Source organism: Solanum dulcamara, chromosome 7, assembly GCF_947179165.1.
Source record: "Solanum dulcamara chromosome 7, daSolDulc1.2, whole genome shotgun sequence".
Lineage (NCBI taxonomy): Eukaryota > Viridiplantae > Streptophyta > Magnoliopsida > Solanales > Solanaceae > Solanum > Solanum dulcamara.
The window spans coordinates 53,206,343-53,223,511 of record NC_077243.1 but is presented as its reverse complement, the minus strand read 5'-3'; positions in this window follow the sequence as shown (position 1 = coordinate 53,223,511).

Genomic DNA, 17,169 nt, shown 5'->3' with positions numbered 1-17,169 from the left:
CCTTCTCCAAGGCCCTCACATGACTAGCAACCTAGAGAAAGGTAGACCCAGCTGCTATTAGATGCTCCAATGCCAAATAGAGTGGTAAAGACAACCTCCTAATGAACTTCTGATTCATATCCTGGTCTGTACAGAATAATATGGAGGTATCCCTATCCCCTCAAGAAATCCTAATATATAATAAAAAATAGGTGAGTAACCCTGTAGGGGAATAACCAATCCATCTCTGGTCTAAGAACCATCTTTTACACCTCGAGTAGAATGTGTTGATGCTCTAATCATGTCCATCAAAACCCTCATGCTATCCATTTAAGAGAGAGCAGATCTCAAAGACTCAATTTTGGAGGTTATTCAAAGCAAAAACACACAAAAAGGAGTCAAGAAAAGAATTTTCTAGGAATGCCCTATAGCCTCTCGAAAATAGGATACAAACATCTATACACTGATCCACATGAATGTACTAGGTATTTTCTCTCACACCAATGATGTCGGTCAACCTAGTACTCTGATATCAACTTGTCATGACCCGATTTTTCAAGTCAAGATGGCACCTACTATAATCTACTAGTATGTAAGCCTAACCCATAGCCTGAAACAAGAGACGATTGGAACAAGAAGCTAATGATAATGAGAAACAAAGAATAAACAACCAAAACATAATACAAAAAACCACTACCAAGACCTTGCATCATTCAGTGTTCGAGCATCTAATCAAAATAAGAGTGCATGGCTTTTGCAAATATAAATATAAGTACAAATTGTCTTTGAAAGCAAAGTAAAGACTAGTTCTAGCCCAAAGTAGATGGAAATCGGCAACTCCGAACACTAGGAGCTCCTTAAATCTCCAAATCAAGAGCTGCTCTACACAAAATCCAAATCAATAGTGACAACTCATACTATGATCTATAGGGTGCAGAAGTATAGTATGAGTATTAAATGAATAATACTCAGTAGGTATAGGTCGACTAAGCTCCATAGATAAAGCAAGTATAAATAATATATAAATAAGAAAAGTACAATATAAGTCTTTACACAGGAGATATAAATTATTGGAATAACAAATGAGAATGAAATACTAGAACACACGGAGTAAACAAACAAAGTCAAAGAACATACCTAAATGAGCAAGTCCAACAACCTACTCGCAATAAGACCTGCAACATGAGTCAACTAAACAAGGACAGAAAGCCGACGACCACCGCTAACCACATAACAAACCTAAAAAATAATCCAACTCAACCTAATAGGGAATACCAACAAGTCTAGAATAAGCCACACGATTAACCAACTTTCACTAAAACAAAAGATTATCATAATTATGATCAAATAATAACCAATTGGACGCCCATACCCTCGGAAGGTACAAAACAAATATAACCCCTAGCCCCATAAATCGGGAGTTCCAAATAATAACTAATAATATTGGTGATAGGTGATGTATTTGAATGTATGTTTGTAGTAAAATTGAACTACCATTAATAACCAATTCCAATTGTAATAAAGAGTATAGACCCAACCTGGCTCTCGGCCTGCCAGGTAGGACCCGTATAGCTTTCTTATTTGGTATCATAGTACTCACAACTAGAGAGGCCCTTAAAGGATATGGGAAGTTTGTATACATTGCTTGGGCCTGAACTTAGTCTTACAACAAGTCATCTCCATTGTTGTAACAAAGGAATAAGTAGCCAAATCAAGTAAGAAAGGGCGACGATGAGCTGGCTAGTCAAGTAAAAGTCGAGCACATTCTATATGCCTCAAGTGTTTCTAGTAGAAAAGGAGTATGTCCTCGATGCCTTATCAGTCTCAAAATTATTTATCAAAGTGATCCAGGTGGTACGACATAACTAGTTTAAAAGTAGTGAAAAGTTTAAAAATATGTCTTCTCAAAAATAATAGTGAAAATCTAATGTATGAACTAAGAGTGTACCACAAAATACATGAAAATGCTCAATCAATACATTGTATTCCATCACTAATATCCAAACAAGGTATACATAATCAAAAATATAATACCAATCCTACCACGCTACTAAGGTGTAGAGAACTAACTTGGGGTCCAACTGCTCCTGGAACATGGCCTAGTCCTAACAATATAACAACAGCTCAAAAAAGCATTACAAACCTACCGCTAACTATAAAGTAAAGGAAATAAAAAGTTGCTCAAAATCAAATAGGAGGAGAAAACTCAAAGGACAATGCCTTAACCCAACCATACCACTCCAGCTCACAACTGAGTACAGCTAAATCAAACCTAAGGTTTCAAGCATTAGCACAAGATACAATATCCAAAACATGCCCCACTGGAAGCCACAACTAGCTACAAGATCAATAAAATACGTTCTAAAGCATCTAAGGCTCAAACCTAGCTAATGTCAATCCCAATAAGGATAATCATGCTAAGTCATACCCTAAGCAAGGCTACAAACCTAAACTAAGGATCTTGTCACCCATAATAAACCCAATGCTTCTATGAGAATCAAGAAATCACAGAATATGGGGAATAAATTCTAATATTCGACAAATACCAACCTACATCATATATAGTTCATACTTAACATTATTTAATAAATCAAAATCAAGATAGGAGATTGTATCCTATATAGATGCCAATCATGCACACTTTAAATCCACTGTACAAGAGTTATCTGCTTTTGAAACACCTTCAATTTCCTCCATGCTAATAAAATATCGATCACAAGATCTTTACAGACATCTAGACGCCAAATTCACAATAATCAGAGTCGAACCCAAAAATTAGATCTAGAATGGGACTATAGGACTAGCATAGGAAGCCCAAATTTGACTATGAAAAAGGTTCATTTTGACTTACTGAGCTTGTGTCCTAAATTGGTACATAATTTGATGCTCATAAAGGAAGAAATCAGCCCATGTACTAATTTATCCAAAGTCACTATTAAGACACCAATTAAAAGCTAGAACAGCTCCTTTGGGGTAGAAATTACTTTCACATAATGCTCTCCACAATTCTCTAATCACTCCCCAATGAACCCACACTAAATCTGGACCAGATATAATTTATATCATCTTAATTAGAGGTCTAGAGCTTGAGAAATTTCCATTAGAACCCATCCTAAATGAACTAAAATAAAGAAGGACTTCAGTTATTTTTTTTATTTTTTTTACGGGAACAGACCCTACACGAGGTTCCCACCTCTCGTGCACAGCCAGGGGTTAAGCAGCACCTCCAAGCCTTATTATACATAAAAAGGAAAAGTACAAGGAGGGGGGCATAAACCTTATCTCAGAACTTCAGTTGGTTCATAAATCGGCTAACCTACTAAGGTCGGCTAACTCATCCCCAATACAAAAGAGTGCTATCTAAGAACTATAAAAGTGATAAACCTATGAGAGGACTCCTCTCGATACACTGTAACTAAGACAAACATAAATGAAGGAGACTCTCCACTTTTATATGGATACAAGAAAGTAACCTACACTATTCATACATAGCTAAAATGAAGAAGAGCAAGTATACGAAACTTTTATTTCGCATGGATCGAGAATGTCCTTTTCATTTTTGTCCTTCTTAGTCTTGTTATACCGAGTCTGTCCATGAAAAAAAATTGAAACATGCATAGGATGTATGGATTACTGCTGCTCAGAGTGATGTGAGTTGATATAGTTCATGTAGGCTGTTGTAGGATGCAGCTCTGGAAGTTGTTAGAAGCTGTTGTTGTATGTTGTTGGAAGCTCAAGTGCAGCAGCTTTGGTAGAGCTACAGGTTTGAGGTATGAAGGTGCATGTCTGCACTTTATTGTAGCTCAAAACATTATTGAAAGGAAGATGTAGCTCAGTAACTGCAGGATGACCAACTGAGGATGCAGATCAGCCTTGTAGCTTGGAAGATTGGTGAGCTTGCCCAGCATGGCCTGCAGCATGTTGGACTCTGCATGAACTGGAAGAGTGTAGCAACTCTATAGAGTACTACAACTCTTTATTATACTTGCACAAGGAAGCAAACTTGTTGGCATTCCTAATGTTGGCCCAAGAGAGGCAGTTCAGCCCTGCAGCTGCACAATAAAAAAAAAGAGGAAAATTCTACTCTATAAAAGCAATAAACAAGGGAGACTCTCCCCTTTACATTGGTCCTAACTAAGAATCTTCAAAGAAGCTATAACTATAATAAGAGACAGCCAAGTTGAAGAAAAAGTTAGAACATAAAAGAAAAAATATATATGAGAACTCAGGGTGGTTTCTTGATCCGCTTGAGTCTTCTTCTTCTGAAATTAGCCATGCCCAACTTGTCTAATTCCATATGTGCTCTAGCTTCTTTGGGAAGATATTGCTTTATGAAATAGAGTTCTGTAAAAATGCATTTATGACTATATTTGGATAAAGAATCGGCTGTGAAGTTGGCTTTTCTGAAGGTGTGTTTGCATTTGAAAAATTGGAATTGGTTGATAATGTTATTCAACCTGTCCAGCAGCTCTTTGATGGACCAGGGGGCTTAGCTTCTTGTTGCATCCATCTAATTAGAAGCTGAGAATCAACTTCTAGAATTACCTGTGTATAACCAAGATGAACACACCAAGATAGACCAAAAATTACAGCCTTAATCTCTGCCTGGTTGTTAGTTCCTACACCCAAGGGGACTATATAGGCAAAGATAAGATCACTATAAGCATTTCTAAGGATTCCTCCTCCCCCAATATTGCCAGGGTTGTCAAGGGCATTGCCATCTATGTTCAGTTTCACCATGTGATTAGATGGCTTAGTCCAACAAACAGGAGTGATTTTAACATTATGGTAACATTGGTCTGTCAAAAGGACCAGGTCTCTCCAGTTGTTTGTCCAATTGATATAAGGAAAAGCATTGTTGAGCAGGTGAGATGTGTCCTTATAGATAGAGAACTTGACTCTTGCAAGATTAGGTTGCTTTCCACCATACTTGGATGCACATTTATTCTTCCAAAGGTTCCAACAAATGAAAATGGGAACAGCTTATAAAATGAACCTGTGGGGCTCATTTTTGTGCTTTGAGGTCCACCACCTCATTAACAAGTTTCTAAGAGGTGTGTACTCATTATTAATGCCTAAGGAGTCAGAAAATACCATCCAAATACTTCTGGCAAAGGCTCCTGCTACAAAGATGTGGTCTATGGTGTCTTAGCCAGGGCTGTAACATTAGTAGCACTGAGAATAGGGCTTTCCAAACCTGGTAAGCTTCTCATTGGTGGGCAATTTCCCTCTAATGGTTCTCTAGATCAGAAAGGAACATTTGAAAAGGATGAGTTTATGCCAGGTACAAGTTTTGAGTCTAGTCTTGGGTCTTTTATCTCTGATAAGCTCCCAAGCAGCAGAGCAACTAAACTCCCAGTGCTATCAAGATTCCAGCAAGGTTGGTCTTATTTGGAAGGTTGATAGTTGATGTGGGTATCTAATATGGTAGATACAAACTGTGGAGGGGCTTTTTGAATGATAAGATCAATATTCCATTGACCATTGATCATGAAGGCTGAAACCTGAGTGTTATTGAACCTGCAGCTGGTAGTAGAGAAGTGTGTTAAAGGACCAACACCCAGCCAGTTGTCCCACCAAAATAGACAAGAACCAGACCTAAGTTGCCATTGAATATGGGACTCTAAGTTGTTCTTGTTGTTCATCAGATTCTTCCAAGTTAAGGACTGACCAGTATACCATTTCTTGGTGATAATATTAGCCATTTAGCAATACTTAGCTTTAAGGAAATCTCCCCACAAAGAGTTCTTTGTTCTAAATGTCCACCATTGCTTGTATTGAAAGTATTTAGCCACATCAGAGATTTGTCTTACCCCTATGCCCCTTTATCATAAGGGAAGCTCAGGTTCTTCCAAGAAGACCAGTGGTACATCCTCTTGTCATTCTTCCATCCCTAGAAAAAATTAGCAGTGATACTCTGAATTTGTTTGATGGTGGTTGAGAGAGGGGTACTAGCTGAAAGCAGGTGTATTGGCATGGCTTGGATGATATGCTTGACAAGTATAGCTCTTCATCCATAGCTCAAAATCTTTGCATGCCATCCAGTGATCCTGTTTACTACCTTAGCAATGAGGTCTGAGTAGTAAATAACCATTTGCCTGCCAATATAAATAGGGCATCCCAGGTAAGTTATGGGGCTATTCTTTTGGTTAAAACTAGTAATACTCTTGATCCTCTTCACAGTAGGATTAAAGGCATTGGAAGGGACCATGAAGTGGATTTTATGCTTGTTGATCAATTGTCCAGAGACCTTTTCATAAGCACCTAAAGTCTCTATGATGAGATGCAAGGTCTGTTTTCTTCTAGAGGCAAAAATAATGATATCATCAGCAAAGCTAAGGTGATTGATCTGAGGGCCATTTTGAGCCATATAGAAGCCATGGAATTAAGTGTGGTGATGAAGCTTGTTCATGAGTCTAGAGAGCACTTCAGCACTAAGGATGAATAAGGTAGGGGAAAGAGGATCACCCTGTTTAAGATCTCTTGTAGAGTAGAAGAAATCATGCCTTGAGCCATTAACTATGACTGAGTACCAATTATCAAACATAATTCTCCAAGTCATGTCAATAAATCTTTCACCAAATCCCATTCTTCTCAAGACCAGACAAGTGTAGGACCAAGAGACCCTATTATAGGCTTTGGCTTTGTCAAGCTTGATCACAACATTGCCTCTTATGTTAGGCTTTTTGATCTGGTGATAATTTCCTGGGCAAGCATGATATTCTCAGAAATGCTTCTATTTTTAACAAAGCCTGACTGGTTAAGGGAGATGAGAGTAGGAAGAATAGGGGCAAGTCTTAGAAAGAGAAGTTTGGAAATGATTTTGTTGGTAAAGTTACTAAGACTTATGGGCCTGAATTCACTGATTTTGGTAGGATGATTAACTTTAGGTAGAAGAACCAAGCAAGTATGGGTGAAGTACTTAGGCATGGTTTGTCCACAAAAGAAAGAATTGACTACACTGAGAAGGTCTTCTTTGATGATATCTCAGCACACTTGGAAAATATTGTCATTAATCCCATCTGGACCAGCAGCTGAATTGGTATTCATGGCAAACACAACAGTTTTCAGCTCCTCTATAGAAGGCAAGGCTTGGAGGTCTTCATTGTCCTTGTCAGTAACCATGGAAGAGATACATTGAAGGGCCTGCTGGTGGATGTACTTCTCCTTCCCAGTAAAAATTTGTTGAAAATGCTCATAAGCTGCTTCAGCAATTTCAGCATCACCTTACACCCAAGAGCCTTCCTCATTTTGGATCCTGTGAATATACAGCTTTCTTCTCCTGCCTCTAATCAAAGCATGAAAATATTTAGAGTTCATATCACCTTCTTTGAACCATTATAGCTGAGTCTTCTGTCTGAGAATAGCATCTTCCATTTTCAGGTATCTAATGTACTCAACATTGATAGCATGAAGCTTGGACCTTTTTTCAGTGGAATTCGTGTTAATCAAGTTTTCTTCAGCTTGTCTAACTTCCTCCTCATACTATTTAACCTTTGCATAGATGTCTCCAAACTGGTTTCTGGACCAACTACTAAGAGTAGTAGCAAGTCTCTTTATTTTTTGGTGAAAGACCCACATAGTATTACCCTCTATAGATCTGCTCCAACAATTCTTGACAATGTCTATAAAAAAGGTTGTTCAGGCCAACAGTTTAAGAATTTGAAGTACTTGATGGGATTGTGATGTTGATCAACCATTTCCAAAAGCAAAGGACAATGATCTGAACCCACAAAAGGGAGATGATTAATAGAGGTATGAGGCATGGTTTCCAGCCATTTATCATTAACCATTCCCCTAACTAGTCTCTTCCAAATTCTGAACATAATGCCCTTCTGGTTGAACCAGGTGCATTTCTGACCAGTGAAGCCAAGATCATGCAAACCACAAGCCTCAATAATGCTAATGAACTCAAGACTCTTTCTCATATGATACATGACACCCCCAAGTTTTTCTTCAGGGTCAGTGATAATATTGAAATCACCTAGAGTACACCAAGGAAGAGGAGTGGATGACTGCTGTAGAAAACTTTCCCATATAGGCCTTCTGAGATGGTAGTTACATTTGGCATAGACAAAGGTAGTAATGAACTGATTAGGGCTCATTACATGAGTAATTTCACAAGTGATCAACTGTTCATCATTCTCCAAGATTTTGCAGCACACATCCTTGGTCCAAAAGATCCAAATCTTACTATATAGGTTACTGCAACTGAGTGTTATTAGAAAAAGGTTACAAAATAGCAATAAGGGAAATATGATGGATATTCTTGAGAAGTTTAATCCTTTCCATGGCTCCTTGGGTATTAATACCCCTTATATTCCAGCTGAGAGTACTAATCATTGGGAGGTTTTGGATGTATATAGTCTAGTATTTGGTCTACCTATGGGGGCAGAATTAACATGGTTGCTTGGTTTAGAACTGAATCTTTTCCTGTGTATACCTCTAGGAGACAAGCCCTGAGAGTTAGACACTTATTGGATCTCATCTTTATATACATTGTCCCTGGAGGGGCTGAAAGCTTTGATTAATTATTCACTCACAGCATCATCTTCATCATGATCATTCATTGGCTGATTATCATTATTCACTTCATTCTCAGACTAACACACTGCATATTCATCAAACTCAGGAGGAACTTCAGTATTGGTGTTGAGAGTATAGTTGAGTTGAGGGCATTTTGTAGTTATCTCAGGAGTATTGCCTGCTGAATGTCTGGGAAATGTGAGGATGCAATGAGCTTGGAGGGGAGTGATATCCATAACCACTTGATCATCATTAATCACAAATTATGGGCAACCCTGATCAGTTTATTACAGTGTCATACTGTCAAGAAGCCTAGGAATTTGGCATTTCTCAGCATGATTCTTTTCATCAATTTTCTTCTTTATTGTATCCCTCCTTTTCTTACTCAACTTGTTCTTCTTTGCAGTAGAGTTTTTTCCACTAGTACTGGCAATAGATCCCAAGTCCTTGGCCATAGAACCTTTGTTGGTTAGCATAGTAAAACCCTGTACAGTATCATTTCCTTCTGTAGTTTCAGGAGGTGTTGTCTCATTAAGGTCATTGTGCTCAATGGTAGCAGGAGCTCTAGGGTCACTCCTAGGGTCAGTGTTTTGGTTCTCATGCAAAACATGAGACAAATCCCCTTCTTTTTTGGTCTCCCCTTCCTGCAGGTTAGGGTATGTCTCCCGTACTTTTCCATCCTGATCCCCAATAGCTTTAGAATCAACAGCATTAACAAAGGGGGCATCATGGGGATTGGGAGGAGAAACACAATACCTGGGGACCTTGATTCATTATTTATATTCTGGATGGCATTAACTAGCCCTTGAGTGGTGATGCTAGCCTGTCCTTTTGGTTGCTTCCTGATGGAAGTCTTTATTTGGCTCAGTTGTGATCCTACATTTTGGTTAGTGGGTTGATCTTGTGTAACAAGATCAACATAAGTATTAGGAGTAAAAAAAGGATTAGAAATCTTACCTAACTGGATATGGCTCTGTTGTACAGTCACATATTTACCTTTAGCCTGTGCTCCTATATTTCTTGGACCTTGGTTGTGCTAGAGGGTGTTAGGTCCCTTACTTTGCTTTTTCTTCTGGGTTTGCCAACCATTTTCCTTATTGCGAACAGCAGTAGTTTGTGTTTGTGTCTGAGGGATATGTGCCAAGGTATTGTTCTACAACTGCTCCTTTATAAGTTGTGTTTTTTATTATTCATTATTCTCAATATCTTCTTTGCTTCAGTTATTTAAGTCCTTGATATAGCTGCACCGGCAACCCGGCATCGTATGCGCAATGCCACAGGTGCAAAAGAAAATTGTTGGGGTGATGGTCAACAGATTGGTCATCCCTTAGGAGCGGGCCCTAATTCCATAGGCGTGAGGTCGCAGGCATAACCAACAACCCGCAAGAGCGAAGCCTATTGGCTTAGGAGACTTTGCCTGCATGATAACTCTCTAAAAGAATAGCTCTACAAGAGCGAGTCTAGGATCAGCGGGAGTGGCTGCACCAATTACTGTTGCACTAGCACTTGGGATAAAAATCCTAAGTATTTATTAGACCTTCAAAAATAGTTCAGGGTTCCACCAATGTAAACCGATTATACTACCCACTCAGAAACAATATTTTGGACTCAGCTGAGCTATCAAAACTTTTGATGGAGATTATCTTAATGACAAATGGGTCCCATTCCCATGCTTTATTTTAATCCAAATTCTACAAGGAGGCTCAGAGTGAGCCCAGAAGCCCCAAGACTCGAACAAAAGTTTTTCTAGACCAAACTAGATGCTCAAGTGCTAACGGGGCCGTCAGAAGTACATTTTGAGGCCTTCTTCTTAGAGTTTTTACCAAAGTAAATCACTGAAACTCTAGAAGCTCCAAAAAAATGGAACGGGTATAAAAAACCAAAATAATGACTAGGCGATCAAAATATTTGTGCCAGCAAGTCATAAATGACTTGGGGTTGCTACAAAAAAGCTCTAAACATTGAAATATCTAAAAGTGGAGGAATGACCTGGAGGATCATTACAAGGAAATAGTAATAACTAATAAATAAGGAGTCTCAATGTATGAAAAGAAAAACATTAGAAATAAAAAGATCTACGTCAACTCGAACGAAAGTAGCTCACCCTCAATATGAATGCAAACTCTACTAAATATGGTATCTGGTAGACACCTTTGAATCTCGGTCTGCACTCAAAAAAAGTTCAAGAGTAGCATTAGTAAAAACACTATATAATGTTAGGTATCATAGGCCAATTAAGATTAGTAGTAAATATATAATCATAGTTATAAAATATGTAGACAAATATTTTCACATAGTTAACACAAATACGTTCAGCACCAAACCAAAAGTTCTCAACTAGCATGTACATTCATGAAACACCGAAAAAACTCATCAGATAAATCATAACATGCATTCTTGTTAAAATGCGACGAGTCAATTCATCACAATAATGTATCCAATGACTAGAAAATGTAATATTTCAAAATAAAAAAGTCAATATATTTTCTTAATAATCTAAAAGATGAATAAAAATATTATGTTTGATAGTAATTAATGAAAAGTTCTTGATAGTAAGAGTATTTATATTTTTTTGTAAATCAAATTAACCAGTAGAATATAATAGTACCAAATTATTTATTAGGTTTTTATATAAATCTAAAATTGTAGCAAATAATTATTTAGATGTTAAATCTTATAAAAGTAAATAATAAAAATATTAAATCATCATGACCCAATTTATGAGACCGTGTGAGTACCTACTGAAATCTATTTCTATAAGAGAGCCCTTATCATCCAATCTCTTTTATTTTAAAGATAATGTTAGTCAAGTTGTTGATCATTCTTAGACTATTGAGGAGTTACATCGTGAGACTTATGAAGGCGACGACAAGAGGCCCCACCATCAGGGTGGTTTAAGTGGACCTCAGTCTTGAGGTAAGAGTTCCTCAGGTAGAAGTTTCCCTTAGAATTCTCAACGTAGCAGTCCTGTTCATAAAGTGGTACAGATTAAAAAATATAGTTATTCGATTTCTAGTGATCATAGTATATAATTTAAGTCAGACATCGCGGAGTTCGCATTTTGGATATTGAGACAGTGATAGTTCATCTAATTTGTTGCGTTATGTCACCAGGGCATGTCTGGTAGAGAGTGATATGAATATGGTGAGTGGGAAAACTTTGGTAGATATTATCTAGGGCCCCACATCTTAGACAATAAGGTTAGCAGATTTTGGCCCTTAGGACTTGAACACCCGGTCAGAGGTGGTACTTAGGATAGTTGGGGTGGTCCCTAAGGTATTAGAGATGATCCTCAATCAGAAAGGATAGGTATACCAAAGATGGAATCTTCAGATGTTATCATTACCAGTACGATCTCAGTTTCTCATCAGCCAGCTTTTGTATTATTTGATTCAAGCTCTACATATTCTTTTGTGTCTACTTACTTTGCAACACGTATGGAGTTATTATGTGAGTCTTTTTTTGTTCCTATGTGTGTAGCTATAACTGTAGATAATTAGTAGTGGATGAAGTGTATTAATCTTTTGTGGTGACTATCTTGGTCTATGACACATGGGTAGACCTTATTATCCTAGATATGATTGACTTCAATGTGATTTTAGGCATGGATTAACTCTCCCCTTATCATGCAATTTTGGATTTCTTTTTCAAGATTGTTACTTGTGTATGCCTGATATCCCCCCTATTATGTAAAAGGGTACTAATATACATATGCCAAAGGTTGTTATATAATTTTTGAGGGCGTGACGGTTAATAGGGAAAGAATGTTAGACTTACCTTGCTTATGTTTGTGATATTAGTGTTGATGTTCTTTCTCTTGAGTCAGTTCAAATAGTTAGCAAGTATTTTGATGTGTTTCCTATTGATTTAACTAGTCTACCACCTAATCATGACATTGATATTGAGTCGAACACTCAGCCCATTTCTATCCCACCATATTGGATGGGACCTGTTGGGTTGAAGAAACTAAAAAAGCACCCTAGAAACTTTTGAGTAAGAATTTTATTAGGCCTAGTATGTCTATGTGGGCTACTCCTTCTCTATTTGTGAAGAAAAAGGATGGATACTTATGAATGTACATGAACTACCAGCAATTGAATAAGATGACTACCAAAAATAGATATTCGGTTTCGCGTAGTGATGTCTTGTTTGACCAAGTACAAGGTGTGACAATTTTTTCTTTGTTAGATTTTTTATTAGGTTACCATCATTTAAGGATCAGGTTTGCGGACATTCCAAAAAGTTTTTAAATGACTCTTTATAGTCACTAGGAGTTTTTAGTTATGTCTTTTGGTTTGACCAATATCAAACATTATTTAACAATTTAATGAATCGTGTGTTCAGGCATAATTTGGACTTATTTGTGATAGTATTCATCGATGACATTCTAATCTACTCAAGGAGTAGGGAGAAGCATAAGCAGCATTTGAGGGTTGTGTTTTAGACTTTGCAGGATCAACAATTGTATATCCAATTCTCTAAGTATGAGTTATGGCTTGAGTGTGTGGCATTCTTGGGACACGTAGTGTCCCAGGATGAGATTATGGTGGATCCAACAAAGATAAGAGAAAATTTATGATTAGGGGCCTATTTCTCCTACCTAAGTTCAAAGTTTCCCCAGGTTGATATGTTACTACATATGGATTGTCAAGGAGTTTTCTTTGTTTTTAGCACCATTGACTAAAATGACTCAAATGAATGTTTTTTCCAGTAGTCCAATGAGTGTGATATGAGATTTCTGAAGTTCAAAGTCTTTTTGACTTCAACTTCAATTCGGACTCCTCCTATCGAGGGAAAAGGTTTATGGTCTATATATTATAGTGCTTTCAGAGTTGGTTTGGATTGTGTGTTAATGCAGCATGATAGAGTTATTTCATATTCTTGTAGGCAACTGAAAGTTCACAAGAAAAACTACTAACCCCACTCACGACTTAGAGTTGGCGGCAGTGGCCTTCGCATTAAAGATTTGAAGAACCTATATATGTGGGGTTCATTGTGAGATCTTCACCAACCGTTGTAGTCTTTAGTATATTTTCATCCAAAAGGAATTTAATTTGAAACAATATAGGTGGTTGGAGTTGCTTAAGGAATACAACATTTTAATTCTCCATTTTTTGAGCAAGAAAAATGTGGTGGTAGATGCTTTGAGCCAGAATGCAGTGAGTATAAAGAGTTTGACATTTTTAGTAGCAGAGGAGAGACCAAGGTTTATGTTATCATAGTGTATTCGAGTATAAAATTTGAGAATATGAAGTTAAGGATAATTTATGATAAGGTATTAAGGTGCGAGGTTAAGAAAGGGACCTTAAATCCGAAGGGTGTCTTTAGGATTAAGGATTGTATTTGTGTTCCCAGAATTGAAGACGTGCTTTGGTTGATTCTGAAGGAGTTCCAATGTTTTAGATATTCTATCCATCCGGGGGCAGTGAAGATGTACTGTGGCTTGAGGAAACATTACTAATGGTAAGGGATGAAGCAAAATATTGTAGAGTTTATGTCTAGGTGCTTTAAGTATCAGTCATTCTTCTACGAGGTAGGTTATGATTTTCCTTCTTCAAACTTAGCTCAGTTAGATAATATGCATTATAAGTTTCATGATTGGTTATAGATATTGGTTGAATAGGACTAGATTTATATTTATTCTGAGTAATAGTCCATTTTGGGAACCTTAAATAGTTATTCTTCTCAAGCCTTAGTTTAGGTTTTTGGTTATTGTATATTTACTAGATTAGTGATCCATAGTATAATCTTAGAAAAAGAATTTTGGTTAGATTGAGTTGTTTATGGATTAGTTGCGCTAATTATTACTCTACCTTTGATATTTTCTTTCGTTTGAGATTGTGGAATTGAGGCCTTGGATTTAACCTGGTTGGAGACCAAATTGGTATGATCATGTGTGGGAGGGTAATTTATCCTACTTGGCGTGTGATTATATACCTATATGTATAGTTGAGTTGGCATGCATGCATTCACATATGCATACTCATGGATCATGATAGGATTTAGAGGTAAAATATTAATTTTTAGCTTTGAAACTAAAATGCCTCAAGCTTTTACTAATTTGAGCTCCGAGGAAAGTGTGATAATCATTTTACTAGTTAGAAATTTATCGTTTTCTATGAATTTTGGGTTATAAAAAAATTATATTCTTTAATGATCAATTTATATTTTAAAAAGACTGTACCACTTTTATATTCGGTTCAAGGGATTTTCTAGAACTTTTCTTCATTTACCTTTTGTTGATGAGGTACGAGGTAAGATTCTGGGTGACCCGAGAAATAAATTTTGAGTTTATTTACTTTTCTGCATATGTTGATAAGCCTAAGGTACGATTTTAGCCGGCTCAAGAAATAAATTTTGAGTTTTACTTTCCTACATTGGCCACATACCGCATTGCATCATTCTATATTGAACTACACCATTCATTTATGTATATATGTGTGTATATTTACTGTGAGTAGTATTATTTCTATTTTATTGTTGCTATGATCTCGCTTTGACTATAGTCTTAGGTTGATCTCGATAACTAGTTTCATTTCGTGTCTTTTATATTATATAATATCTTTTGAGTTCGTTCTTCTTATGATGACTAATTGGTACCCCATGTTTTGATACTCATATTATAATTCTACATCAATTTTCAATGCAGCACCCAGTATGAGTCACCCGTGTTGATTCTCTACTCATTCGTGGAGTATTGTTAATCAAATCATGGTGATCTCTTGACATTCAAAGACTTCTTGCTTTAATTCTTGTACCGATTGTCTATATTTTTTATCTTGTCATGCAGTTTTATATTGTACAACTTTACTCTCATATTTTTAGTAGCTTTTATATCCTTGACACATGATTTGAAATTAATATTGGTGTATATTATCTTTCACTTGTTTTGATAGAGACCAATTTAGAGACAGAGCCAAGATTTGAGTTTTATAAATTCGAATAGGAGTGGCAAATATGCAGGTTGAATCGGATATTGACGATTCAAAAATGAGTCAAGTGAAAATCATTAATATATCTGAGCCACTCATATTTAATATGAATAAAAATGGTTAAATCAAAGGATAAATGGATATCTATATTATCTATTTCTTCTTATTATATAAAAGAAAAAACTAATCTTAAAGTACAAACATTTCTTCTTCTTCTTTATTTTTCCTTTTAGAGTTTGTTTGGTACGAAGGAAATTTTATCTTTTTGGTAATATGTAATAGCCGACAATTTAACAAACGAGTATTGATAGTTAACTTTTGTTTTAAAAATTAATTTTGGAATTGCATTTTTGAAACACAGTAAAAAGAAATAATAGTTAGGAAATGCTTTTTACTTTTTTCAATTGTATTTTATGTTTTGTTTTTAAAAAAGAAAATTTGTATGAAAAACTTAAGCCATCAAAGAAAAAATTATGTAGATTTATGTTTTCTTTTAAAATGAGAATAGAAAGCATATAGATAAAAAGAAAATAATAGTGACACAAGTGGGTTTCAAACCCACAAACACGCCTGTTTATAAGACTTCAAACCATATTCTTTACCACTAAATCATATATTTATTTTGTTATGATTTTGCAAGTTAAACATTAGTTATATCTACTCTCCTTTTTAATATAAATTCAGAACCTGAGCAACAATAATAGGGTTCAACGAACCCCCTATTACACTGTAGCTCTACACCTAGGGACCATGTTGTATATTTTGTACCTGTTATTGTCACGATTCAATTTATATGGTTATGATAACACCTACTACATCCCACCAGTAGGTAGGTCAAACTCAAAGTCCAGATCCAGAAGCAACGGACTATCACACCAAACCGCAGAATGCGATAGATAAGAACAAATTTACAGAAACTAAGCCAAAGAGTGAAAATTAAATATACATACCCTGAATATCTGGTATCAATCAATATTCGAACTATTAATCAAAAACAGAAGTGCAAAGTAAATACAAATATATACAAAATCATCTCCAACTGCAAAATAAAGATAAGACTTAGTAAAAACATAGGGAGAATGACAACCCCGAATGCCAGGAGCTCACCCAAATCTCTAATTCCAAAAGCTGTTCCACAAAAGGCATAATCAACAAAAAGAACTTGTACCATGATTTGTAGGATGCAGAAGTGTAGTATGAGTACTAAAAAATGATACTCAATCGGCATAGGCTGACTGATCTCCAAAGACACTGCAAGTATAAAAACCAGTAAAAAAGGATCATATATAGAAGTAGCTAAAGAGACGTGAATGAGCAATAATAGTAAAAGAAGTAATGATATGGGATAAAAGAACGGGTAACTGAAACAAAGGGATGCACCTGGAGGTGCTTGACCAAAACCTAATCACAACAAGATTCTACTACAGAGGTTAATCACAGAAGATAACCTAACAGAAACTACCACTACATAACCTAACAAAAACCACCATCACATATTATAACAGTCAAAAAGATCTACTAATCCAACTCAATCCAAAGATATCAAATAGAGGGAAACAAGGGAAATATCTACCATTATCATAAGATCACCTATCATACAACAACAAGTACACAATTACTCAAACAATAACCTTACCAAGCCTCTGTATGTCAAGAAGGTACGAAACAACAAACTTAACCCAGCCGCCTTCCATAAAACTGGTAGGTACAATCAATAACCAATCAGGCTGAA